The sequence below is a fragment of the Solanum dulcamara genome, chromosome 9 (genome assembly GCF_947179165.1).
Source record: "Solanum dulcamara chromosome 9, daSolDulc1.2, whole genome shotgun sequence".
NCBI classification, from domain to species: domain Eukaryota; kingdom Viridiplantae; phylum Streptophyta; class Magnoliopsida; order Solanales; family Solanaceae; genus Solanum; species Solanum dulcamara.
The window spans coordinates 4,404,535-4,418,554 of record NC_077245.1 but is presented as its reverse complement, the minus strand read 5'-3'; positions in this window follow the sequence as shown (position 1 = coordinate 4,418,554).

Here is a 14,020-nt window from a genome sequence, read left to right as displayed (position 1 = left end):
ACGTGATATATGGAATCGTATAGGATTACAAGGAAGATGTTGTTTTCATTTTCTTTGGCACGAGCATGCCAAGTGGGTACGTGTTTCTTATATTCTATACTTTACTTTATTATTTTCTTTCATTACTCTTATATTTTTTATTATAATAATATGTTCCTCTACCATCCTATTAATTAAGTGGGGCTTAAAAATTATATTAGCTAGGATCAGTAGGGGCGAGGGGGCAAAGAAGTTCAAGGGTGATTAGTTAAATGATTAACCAAAATATTGTGTTTTGCATATATTAGATAAATATTGTTTTGTCCGTTTTATTTGATGTGTCTTAGTTTAATTAGGCATAAAATTTAAGAAAAAAAAATAAAAAAAATTAATAAAGTTATTAAATATTAAAAGTGATATACTTATTTTAATTGAGCATTTAAATATATGATAAAGTGTTTATATATATTTAAAAAAATGGAATTAAATTTAATTAAGTTAATCACATAAAATATTTGATTTTATGAGTTACTGAGGCTAATTAGAGAAAGATGACATATTTTAAGTAGTTACTTTATTTATGTAATTTACACTTCATAACACGCCAAAATTTTATTTTTTTTCCAAAATTTGAGACGAAAATATCAAATGGAAACATTTTATATGTATTCAGATGTTCAACTTAAACAAATCATAATTCAAGATTCTAAATAAATTTTATTTGTTAATTTAAGAGTTTGTCTAGATATTAAGTTGGGTCGCCGGGGGGGGGGGGGCGGGGGCGTTGGAAGGAATTTTTTTTTTTGTGAAATGAACAACATGGCAGACTGGCAGTAATAGTTTTAAGGATTTACCTTATGCATACTGATAGTCTAGTAATTTACGTTATTATTGTACTTTAACTAGTTAAAGCAGATAATTTATTTTCTAAATTATCAATTAGGCTTACTAACTGTAGATAATAAGATAAATACCTATTTTTTCAAGTACTTTAAATTTCATGATATAAACAAATTATATTGTTAATGTATTGTACTATATTTTAACATTTGCTTGTAACAAGGTTAAATTGACTTTAGCAGTTTAAACTGGATTATAAATCATTTTGCTTGTTGTTTAGTACAAGTACAATATTTTTGTAGGGACGAGAGAGGAGAAAGGTCAATTGCACTAAAATTAAACTAGAAATAGTATAATGGACCCATACTATTAATAGATATTAAATTGAACTTCAACCACCCAACTAATACAGATCAAATGATGGTAGAAAGAGGTTTCACAACTTCACAATATATACAAGCAAAAACTGTATACGAACTCAACAATAATAATATATGCAGTATAATTCTAATATTATTCCATAAATAGAATATAATTGAAGAAAATAGTGTATACGCAAAATTTTCACTATCTTAAAAAAATAAAAGAATTATTTTCAAAAAAATCCTCAACTCAAGAAAACCAGAATAAATCATATATGAAGAAGAAATACAATAGTAATGAGGCTAGGTTGAAAACAATAACCAAAAAAAAGTAGAAAATTGTTTATACTTGTTCTAACAAAAGCCGTATATATATTAAAAATAATTAATTACACTCAATATTTGCATTATTTTCATTTGTATGATACAATCAGACTGTTCCATATATAATAAAACATGTTATTATAATAGCCAATTTTTTGTTAGAATCAATGTTTGCTCAATATCATATATATATATATATTTATTATTATTATTTTTATTTTATTTTAATAATTGATTTAAAATACATTCAGATTGTTAGAATCAATGTTTGCTCAATATCATATATATATATATTTTATTATTATTATTATTATTATTTTTAATAATTGATTTAAAATACATTCAGATAAATAAAGTTGTTATAAAAAGATTTAGGGTTCGTTCGATACAAAAATGAATAACGCAGAGATTAGTAATGTAAAGATTATTTTTTATCAAGTGTTTGGTTCATTGCTTCCCACATAATCTTGTATTTGGTTTAAAACTCTATAAAAAGCTTCTTTCCAATAACATCCTTGAAATATTATGGGATTTTTTATTTCGTGTAATTGGATCAAGGTAGATAATTTTCGGACAATATTTTTTTTTGTGGCATTCTAATTAACTAGCTAAGAGAACAACAATTCTGTCACCATTTTTACTATTTTCTCACTTGAATTATTTGAGATAAATAATTGTCATCTTTCACTCATAAAACGTCAATTTTCAATTTAATAAAAATAGACCATTTATTTTTAAAATCGAATAGACGGTAAACAATAATAAAAGCGAATAAATCATCTACGTTTACACATAAAAATTTGCAAGTTGTAGTTTTAATATGGTGTTAATATTTTAAAAGGTCATTCAACTTTGAGATTTTATCTTGTTAAGTCAATGAACTTTGTTTTGTATCAGTAAAATCACTCAATTAGACTTTTATATCAATAAAACTACTCAAAAAAATATTTTTTATATTATATAAATATGAACCCACAAGTAAATAAAATTTAAAAAATTGTCCTGAAAATTTATATATATATATTAATGTAAATATGAACTCACAAATAAATAAAATATGCAACCTAATTTATTTAAATAAATTTATTAGTACAAAACTAAAAATATAGAACATAAAATCAAGAAAATAAATAAAATGACTAAAAAAATTTGAAGGATATTTTTGTTTTTACACATTTAATCCCATAATATTAAATTCTATGTATTACTAATACCACCAAATAAAAATTATTAGTAATACATCATATAATACCATATAAAATGTATAATTAATACATTATTTCTATCAAATATAATACTAAATAATATCATACATAAATATATAGACTGTTTCTTCTTATCCACGTCAAAGGAACGTTAGAGCAAAATGATTCTACTGATGTTGCTACTTTATTCACCAATCACCACAATAAATTAGGGGTACACGCAGTAGATTTGTTTTTAGACTTCCTATATAGTGATAGGTCATTATCTCTTGGAGATGTAATGCACGTGGTTTTGTAATCAATACGTTTTATAAAACCAAAAAGATTAAAATAAAGTGAGATATTTTAAGGGGGGGAAGGGGGGGGGGGGGTGGAAGGGGTATTTGTGTTTAATCTCATTTTTGGGTCACTTACATTTCACTAACTAAAAACATACTTAGTGAGCAAAATCAAGAAAGGGAGAAATGTAGGTTTGATAGACACGTCTTTCAAGTATGCCAATTGATTGAATCAATTCTACGATTTGTATAGTGTGTTTTTGGAGTCTACCAAAAGGATATATAGAAGAGACTTGAAGGGAAGTCCCGTGATCAAAGAAAGACAAGTCCTTTGGAAAGGGACAATTGTTTTGTGCGTTGTTTGGGATCAAAATATTTTTAATTTTTTTTTTTTTTATGTTTGATCGATCAAAATTTGTAAAATCTATTTTTTAGAAAATTAACTTTTTTAAAAATGAGGAAAATGATTTTCATCACTAAGAAAAATAAATTTTATAAATATCATTTTAAGATGATTGTCTCTTCTCCACCCTTTAACACACGTTTCTCCTCACTCTCGCTTAGAGTGTATTTTCACTTCTAGTGTCTACGTAGATTATTTATTGATACTTTTTTTTACATATTTACTAAAAAATAAAATATAAGTAAAATATTTATTTATTTTATATATACATATAAATGTATGTATACACACTTAAAAATATACATATTTTTTTTTATTCGTTTTAATTTATTAATTCTATATATGAAATCGTCAGCGTGGAGATTTTGTGAAGAGGAAGTAAAGGGAAAGGTGAGGGAAAAAGAGGCCCACAAAAACAAGACATAGCCAGCTGGTGGTCTCCTACCTCACATGGCATATTTAGGCTAATATCATTGGAGCCCACATTCCACTTATAAGTCAGAAAAGCAAAGGCTCCTCATAAATGGTATATTGGTCCTCTTAGTTTTCATCATTTCTTTTTTGCAACTTACTTATTTTATTTATTTATTATTAGTAGTACTACTTATATTTATTGGATGGATAGGGTGACCAGCGAATTGTGATTCTGAAGAAATAATGATAAAAGATAAAATATGACTTTTGATCGAATTAAAACTTTACAAGAAACCTTTGATCAAATTAAAACCTTACACTTCATTGGAGTTGCTATTACAACTCTAACACGAAACATTTGATTGAATTAAAACCTTACACTTAATCATTAGACTTATACCTATGATTCGAATTTATTAGTTTCTTCTTTTCTTATGAGAAGGTTATAGGGATATCTTCAAATTGATAAAAAAAAATTGCTCCATAAGTTCAAGTTACCGAGGAAATAAAAAGTTTTTAGAGAACTCTTAGGGAAAGAAAAAAAGAATACCTTCCAACCAATTTTCAGTTTTCACACAATTCTAGGCTTCTTTTATAATTAATCCAATTCAAAATACTCCATTCATTTTAATTTATGTGAAATTGTTTCTAACCATAAAAATATGACATTGTTTTTAGATGAAATAAAAAAAAAGTGTGTCATATAAATTAGTTATTAGCACACATTTTTTGTTTTTTTTCCACAAACTTATCTAAAACAAACTAATTTATCAAAGTGATTAATATTTAAATTCCGAAAGAATATCCAATTAGAAGAAAAGCAGTCGGCGTGTTAATTGCTAGAAAATGCAACCATGCATGGGCTTTGATTGTGTTCTCTCTAATTTATATTAAATGGATTATTGATGCATGAAAATTCTTTTGGATATTAAATACTTCAGTTATTTTAAACTAGAGAAAATTCCTAATAATTTTTTTGGACATTAAATAATTTAATTATTTTAAACTATCAAAAGTTTGAGTATTTTACTTAATATGAAGCAAAGAAAATATTGTAGTATGTTTTATCGTGAACATGCATGAAGTTGTACAAATGTACAATCTTACCAAAACCAGCTCAGATCTTTGACAATTGAGCTCAATGGCACATTACCCATTGCATACAACATTAAAATTTTCCAAACACAAGCATGGTTCATCACTGACTCATATTCTTTAATTTATTTTTAATGGGATCTCCTTTTTACCGTACATATTATTGGCATCTTCTTCTTCTTTCTTGGAATTTAGTGCTGTGTGTTGCCTTCCTAGCACATTCCCTAGATTCCTATACTACTTATTTATTCTTCTAAGTTAGCTTTTTGTTTTTATTACGTTTAGATACTTTTTTTAAAAAAAAATTCATTACTTATACTGAGGTTTGATTAAGCCTCATTCGAATCGAATAATCTCACATTGAAAATAAATAATTTCATATACAAGACTCGAGCTCGAATATTTTCTTAGTTAAACACGAATTATAACATCGAGGGTAGCAAAAGTACCATAGCTATATCCTACGGTGTGTTTTAGTACCAGAGCTATAACATTGAGGGTGGCGAATAAATTATTCTTAACTGCTTCAAGATGATTCGTTAACTAACAAAAAAAAAAAAAAAGTCATCTACTTTTGAGCAAAATGAGCCTTTTGTCAGTAATAATTGTTAACCTAACATAATTAATTCGTCTTTTAATTTGGTTTTTAGGTACACAGTGAAGCTATTTTAGGTATCAACTTATAATAATCAATTTGTTATTGAGATAGCTAAACTATAGTAGTAACAGTTACCATAACACAACACGCGTTTAGGCGTTAATTAGTGTTTTAGTTTTCTTCATAGACATGCACAAATAGCTAAATGCTCCATTATTTATGGCACAAAATAAGCACATGCCAATTTAATTAATAGGTTGCTAATTATACGTCATTACTCATTAGGCTTAAATTCTGTCGTTAGGAAGAACTACTTAACTTAATTAGCCGTTTACGTTTGAGTTGTTAGATTAACAAAGATATAATTATAGCTCGTTTCAGTAAAGAATGTATGTTACATTAAATAATTAATCATCAAAAAGTTTGAGATGACTTAATCCCTTACCTAATTAAACAACTTAGAATGGTACATGCTAAAGCATTTTCATGACAAGATTAACATGTTAGCTGTTTTTACGAATATGGCTGTTTAGTGGTCCACATAACGTGGTTAAAAGTTAATTAAAAGCACTTTTCTGGACCTAATTAGCATGTACTAACCAAGTTCTTAGTACCTGATTATTGGATATTGACATCTAACCCTATATTTAATTATAGTTCTATTGGCAATAAATCCAGTTCGCTAAATGTTAAATTTAATTAGGTACTGATCAGATCAGATTGGAGAAGTCGGCATTTGATCGTTCAACATATTTTTGGATTTCCACCTTGTGTCCGATATCGCATTGTGGTCCGATCAAATTTGAAATCATTTCTGGGGGTTTGTAAGGGTTCGAAACACAAAAGCTTTAGAAAATTATGAAAAAATCTCAATCATTTCACCTCGATAACATTGATAATACCTCACGTTACTGTTATAACGCAGTGTAGATGAAAAGTAATATGAATATTGTGAATCCACATATCGAAAAAGAGTGTATTTGACACGAAGAAAAATATTTTTTTATATATTTGTAAAATATTTTGAAAGATTATCCGTAGAGTAACGAGTTTTTTAAAAATAAAAAAATGTCTTCCTAATTAATAAAAAAAAAAAAAAAAATTCATAAGTGAAATTTTACGTTGATTGTCACCCTTCAACCCCACCTCCACGTCCAAACTCCATGCCCCACTCTGAGCACACCCTTGACCCCTACTCCCCCACCCCTCATTCCCCTCCACCGTCCACTCCCCACTGACCTCAACCCTACCCTCACAGTTGTGCCTAAATTATCTATATATATTTATTTATTTATCAAATATCATAAAATAAATAAGAATATCATTTATTTATCAAAAAATATTTTGTAGGAAAAGATTTTTCTTCATATACCAAACAATTCAAAATTCATACTACTTGAAATTGGTAGTTACATTAATCAAATGAATATATGATACATATCTTCAAATACACTCTTATCACTAAAATATAATTAACTAATATATATTCCCACATTAACATTAAATTTGTAATATATTTCTTGATAAATTAGTATGATTTGATATAAATATTGAGTACGAATAAATTTTTATCATATAAAATTCTCAAAATATACCGTGAGTGTAGAGTGTATTAAATTCAAAATTGGTGTTGGACATAAGAAAAAAATTAAAATAATCAATTTAATATTCGCCCCTTAATAAATCAAAGTTACTTCCATCTTAGTAGCCATCAAATTCCCAATGGAGGTGGGAATGGAAAGAAATATACTAATAATTTAGACCAAAATGGTTGAAGTTGCCTTTCATATTAGGTTCCATGTTCAATATATCCCTCCTTTTACCTTCTTTTTTTTTATATATTTTTTTTATGGCTTTTTCTTGTTATAGTAGAGGTGGACTTGAAGTAAAGCAATGTTCCATCTCCATTCCCACTCACAAGAAATAATTTGTCCAAAATCTGATCCAGAATTTTAACTCGATGAATTTGAATTTTAAAATTTTTAATATTATATTTATTATATCAAAATTATTGAGATTTTACATTTGTAATATTCGGTGAATCTCAAAATTATCAAATTTCTAATAAATCCTTTGGGGAAGGACTAATAAATTTAATCAGATTTATGTGAACTCAATTGATTTTATTCAAATCCTCTATATATACCAAAGATTTCAACAAATATTTGATAGTAAATTCAGTTATTAATATTGTATACTTATTCACTTAAAAATGTAAGAAAAAAAGTTATAAATTATAAATTCTAAATCCGTCTCGAATATTTGTCTTCATTCGCCGACATCTTCATCCACAAGAAAGAATTTGTAGAATAGTAAAGGCAAAAAAACTGACAGAAATGATCCTAATTCTCATTTCTCACCCTAACTTTCCTTTTCTCAAACCTAACTTCTTTTTTTTCATTTTGATTTCTTCAATCCTACCGTTACTTGGACATTAACCAAGTACCTAAAAACTGTTTTTTTCCACTTTTGGTCCCACTTTATTCTTAAAAGATTATTTATTATGCTTTCTGTCTAATTTATGTGTCTATTTTGGTAGTTAATTATGTTTATTTTTTGCTAGATATATATTTGACCTAACTTTAGATTAAACCTTGCCACCTCATATATATATATATATATATATATATATAGGTTGTTAATTTGTTACTTATCATGCTATTTGTAATTAATTACTTTAGGATAGTAAATCTTCCTCAGTTCAAAGAAAGGAAAAACGTAACTTACCTACCAGAAGTCCAGAAGTTTGGTTAAATTCAAATGACTGTATGTTTTGGTAGATTATGTCCATCAGTTAAGTTCAGTTTTACATTTCTTGAGAGGGTTATTTTTCCGCATATCAACAGTGCAATTTAATGACATTTCTTTTAATGAATTTCATTTTTATACATTGACGATTTTTACCCTATAAAGTAGTAGGGAATTAAAAGAACACAAATTTACATAGTTAGTGGAAAAGCTGAATAATCAATAGAGGCGGAGCCTGGCTTTTTTCATTTATGTGTCTTGAATCGATTTTGTTTATTTGAGTTCTGAATAGATTATTTGTACATATAAAATATATTTTTTAATCATGAATATAGAATTTGAGACAAAGTTATTAGGTTTTGTCGATTTCGTGACAATCACTCGTAGAGCTATGTTCCTTACTATCAAGGAGATTCAACTATTTACATATATCCAAAAGAGTTTTCGATGATGAGGATTTAACTGAACACCATCCAACACACTTGACCCTGCCTTATAATTAGATTATTGAAAAGATAATTATAGATAATTGTCCATTCATAAAAAGTGAACAATAACCTAAAAAATAAAATATAATGATTGTTATAACGAATGATATATATATTTACGTTAAATTCTTTTACATTATCAAATATATGGAGTACTATAAGTTAAATCCTTCTCAAATTCATGAACCAAAATCAAGTTTATACAGCTTAGTGGGTAGTGATGCCGTTGAAGTTTTCTAAGCCAAATTGAAGGCGTAGAACCAAAGATTTTTCAATTGGAAGTTAGAAATTATTATTGTAACCATTTACAAGCAATAAATCAACTCACCTACTAGCCAAATAAAATATTAATATTCTTATAAGTTAGAATGTTTATACACATTAATTATTTTTCGAGAGGTCTTATTCAATTGGATTAAATTGTCAAAATTTAAAAAAAAAAGTATTACATCAAACACTTAAGTTGTTTTTTTTTCTTTAGGTCGGTCATATTTTGTTTAATTAGTTTTCTCATTTGTCCCAAAAAATTGGTCATTGGTGGTTGAGTTGTTCCATCATCCTAACTCTTATATATTGACCAATCACACAGTCTTAAATTATAAAGTGGCATCCCAGAAGCTAGTCCTAACATGATGTTCAAATAAACAATTGTTTAATTAGTATATATTTTATCCAATTTTAAATAAATTTCTATTAATTATACAAAGCTTTGAGATGCATATGATCAACTTTATTTTCATTAAGATAGTAGTCAAGACATTCTGGACTCGGAGAAAATTTGATCTAATAATATATTTTAAGTAAAAGTAAAAAAAAAGATAAAAGTGATTATTTTTCATATGCTCAAAGTTTAGTGTGTAGAGTTATTTGATGTCGAAATTTTTAATTTTGATGAAATAATTGAGGTTGTCAAATCGAATGGATTTGGCTGAATTGGACGGATCAAAATGATTGTATTAATAAATAAATGAATTAATGACAATAACTCAAGTTGTTCAACTCTACCATGTTAGATTTGTTGTTTGTTTTCTTATAATTTACTTAATTAGGTAAAAAAATTGTCAAAGTTCTCGATCATGTATTAATCTGAGTTATATATCAGCTTAACTTTTAAATAGTTTAAATTGAAAGATCAAAAATAAACTGACTAGTCCAAAATTGGTGAGTTGTGATTTTATGTGCAAATTAAATTTTGTCATTTCTTGATACGATTAAGCTAGCCTGGACAACATCGATATGTGTAAAAAAAGAAAAAAAATCTAATATTCCAATCCATCTATATATAAGAATCTCTATTGTAGTGCCAAGTCTGCTACTGCTACTTTTTTTTAACCATTTCTCTTTTTCACCTTTCTAGTTGGCATTGACATGTTTACAGCTTTATGGCAATAATTACTGCAAAGCCAACACAACATTCTCATTAGCACACAAGAGGACATGAACCACGTAAATATATTGATCCCAAAACTTATATTCCTCTTTTCTTTTTTTATTTTACAACCAATGAAGTTGCCTTTTTTCCTCACTAAATCCCATACTTAAAGATGCCACAATACTCACTATTTTGTGCAATGTTTTATGGATATTTAGTTACTTTATTCCTACAACTGGCAGCTACATAGAACGAAGATTGATCGGTTGAACATTTTTTTTCGAAAAAGTATATTTTGTATAGGGAAAATTATATTACATATATAAGTCAAAAATTAATTTCTATACATACATATTAAATCATGAATATTTTTGATGAAGTTTCTGATTTCGCCACTATTCCTAACCCCAAGCCCCACACCATTTTTTTGCTTTCACTTTTGATCTTTTCAACCCATGTGGAACTTTGGATCACATGCTCCCACCTCCTTTTCAATACAAGCATTATTCTTATCCTTCTTTTTTACACACATAATGTTCCCTCTCATTAGATCAATCCCATGACAAAACTCTCAATTAGTCTCTACCCCTTTTTGTTTATTTATTATTTAAAAAGAATTTGAATCATTAGTAACATAATGAAGACTAGCTTAAATAGATTTCCTTTAGGTCCAATAGGGCAGTTTTCTTTGTTAATCAGTGCATTGGCCACTCATTTTAATTAAGTACATTATTAAAGATATAAGAGATTATGGCTTCATAGAAAGGATATGATTCCTTGGGCAAAAGTAATGATGATATTGATATTTTTGGCCCCTTGGACTTTCTATTAAAGCATAATGCTATCTGATTGTGGTTCTTTTTATTTTTTGTCTACCATAATTCATTGTCTTGTATCAAAATTGCTATGCTTTTCATCTAGGGTTATAGGTTCGTTATGACTCTCTTAATTGCATGGAAATACTATAACAAATCGTGTGCAATTCTACTATGCTAGAAAAGAATTGGTGCCAACTCAAATTAGTCAGATTAATAGTTTCAGATACCTAATGGTTAAACGAGAAAAAAGGTACACTATGCAATTATAATCAATTACTTTGGAGCCTAAAGCCTATACAAAGTAACCTTGGGCCCAATTACTTGTTTGAACGATAGCCCTCGTCTTGAGGAACATAACTGAAAGCCCATAAGGTCCAATACATCTAAAACCCATAATATGGAAAATGGCCTTTTTTCTAGGAATTTTTACATAAATAAATTATTTTATATTAATAAATACTTTTTTTAGGGTACTTTTTTTAAATTACGATCTATAACATATTATCTTAATTAATAACTAAAATCATTTCATTACTACCCCTCTCTCTCGCGCGCTGGGTGACTCTTTTTTTTTCCTATTTCTTCACTCTTTCTCTTTATCTTTCTACTTCTCTTTCTCCCTCTTTTAATTATCCTAATTTAAAACTAATTTAAATAGTATCAAAATATTTGAAATTCACACATAATACTTATAATATATTTGTATTAATTATATTTTAATTATATATTCACCACATTTTAATTATCATATATTGAATTCAAAATCTATTATAATTATTTTTTATTTCTCTTATTAACGGAATATATTATTGTATTAAAAATATTTTAGTTATATATTCATCACATGCATTGAAACATGCCTATAATATGTATAATATGTTAAATTCAAAATGTATTACAATTCGAATTCAATATTATACATTATTATGAATTCGATTGTTGTTATTTCAACAAATATAATATATTTCTAACAACGTAAATTAATTTGAATAGTGCTGAAATTTTTGAAATTCACACATAATACTTATAATACATTTGTATTAAAAATATTTTAGTTGTATATTCACCACGTGCATTGAAACACGCCTATAATATGTATAATATATTGAATTAAAAAATATTATAATTATTTTTAATTTTTTCTCTTATTAATGGTGCTAAAATATATTATTGTATTAAAAATGTTTTAGTTATGTATTCACCACGTGCATTGAAACACGCCTATAATATAGTATATTGAATTCAAAAGCTATTATAATTATTTTTTTATTTTTTACTCTAATTAACGGAATATATTGTTGTATTGAAAATATTTTAGTTATATATTCACCATATGCATTGAAACATGCCTATAATATGTATAATATATCGAATTCAAAATGTATTACAATTATTGTTTATATTTATATTCCTTTATTATGTTAGAAATGCATTATATATGTATTTACATAAAAAAAAATATTATCTAATTTAAAAAGTAGTAAAATCATCATTTTCATAATATTAAATTTAAAATTAAGTTTAAATTAGGATAATTAATTATTATTTTTAAAAGAGGAAGAAAGAGAAAGATAAAGATAAGGAGACAGAGAGAGATATTTTTATTCTTATTTTACCATTTCGGATAAAAAAAAGGTATAACCATTTTTGATAAAGATAAAATATGTATTAAAATTCATAATTAATGCTATATACTAAATTATTTAAGTAAATGACCCCTTTTTCTAACTACCTCTGTCACGACCCAAAATGGACCGTGAGTGACACCCACACTTAACCCCTAGGTGGGAGAACCAACGATACAAATCCCAACTAATAACTATGATAATAACGTGGAAGCTCAATTAAATATATTTTCCCAAAATCTGAAAGTCATCACATTAAGGACATCTAATTTCTAAAACTAAGTTTGGAAGTATCAAACACTAAAATAAATAAATAACAAAATGTGTCCGAAAACTAAAGACACCATGCCGTACTCGAGAAAATCTATCATGAGCTAGAAGGATAGCTCACCCTGAAATCTGATGATCTTGAGACTGACTAGAGCTGAGGTCAAGTCGAAGTCTGTGGAACACTCGCTGCACTCCACAAAATAAAACAAGAAAGATACAAGTAGGGGTCAGTACAGGACAACACGTACTGAGTAGGTATCATCGGTCGACTCAAAATAGAAATCAATATACATAAAATAATAGTGGGAAATCAACAACAACACTTAACAGGTGGCAACCAACGAACAATTACATAACCGGTCAACAATATCAAGATCACACATGAGGACTCATGTCTCCACACCACACTATTTGAAATATGAGTTTTTGGAGATTGGGTAGCATTAAGTAATTTTAATTTATTTTCCTTTAATATTACCGTGCCGGAACGTGACACCCGATCCAAATATACCGTGTCGGAATGTGACACCCGATCCAAATATACCGTGTCGGAACGTGACACCCGATCCAAATGTACCGTGTCGGAACGTGACACCCGATCCAAATGTAATTAATTTATCATTCCTTATGATTATATTCCCCTTCATTAACAATATTTCATCACGCCTTCTTTATTCAAGGCACCATTTTTGATAAGACAAGTTCAAGATTATGGATTTCATGGCCTCGGAATTTTAGACCAATCACAATAACATATCAACCATCCAAACCACAACAATTAAATGCGTAGTAAACTTCACACATATTACTCCATGAATATCAATCACTATTAAGAGTCTATCTCTGATGTAGAATAAAAACCATAACCTACCTCAATCGAAGAACCAAAGTCAAGCAAGCTAATCCACCAATGTCTTTCCTTTCTTTGGAGCCTCAGAACGTTTTCAATCTATCAAATATATAATATTAATAAGTACACGAGTCTGTAGACACCCATATTACTATATAACTATCCTAGACTCAATATCCCATCCAAATCTATAATCAAATTCCTAATTTTTTTTAATACCCACTAATATCTCAAGTCGTATATTCTTAAATCTTAAGCAAGGGTTAAGTTTCAATTCCTCCAAACATCATAAAATTGATGGTATTAATATAATACAATACACCTAATACTCAATTACCTATCTTAATATAT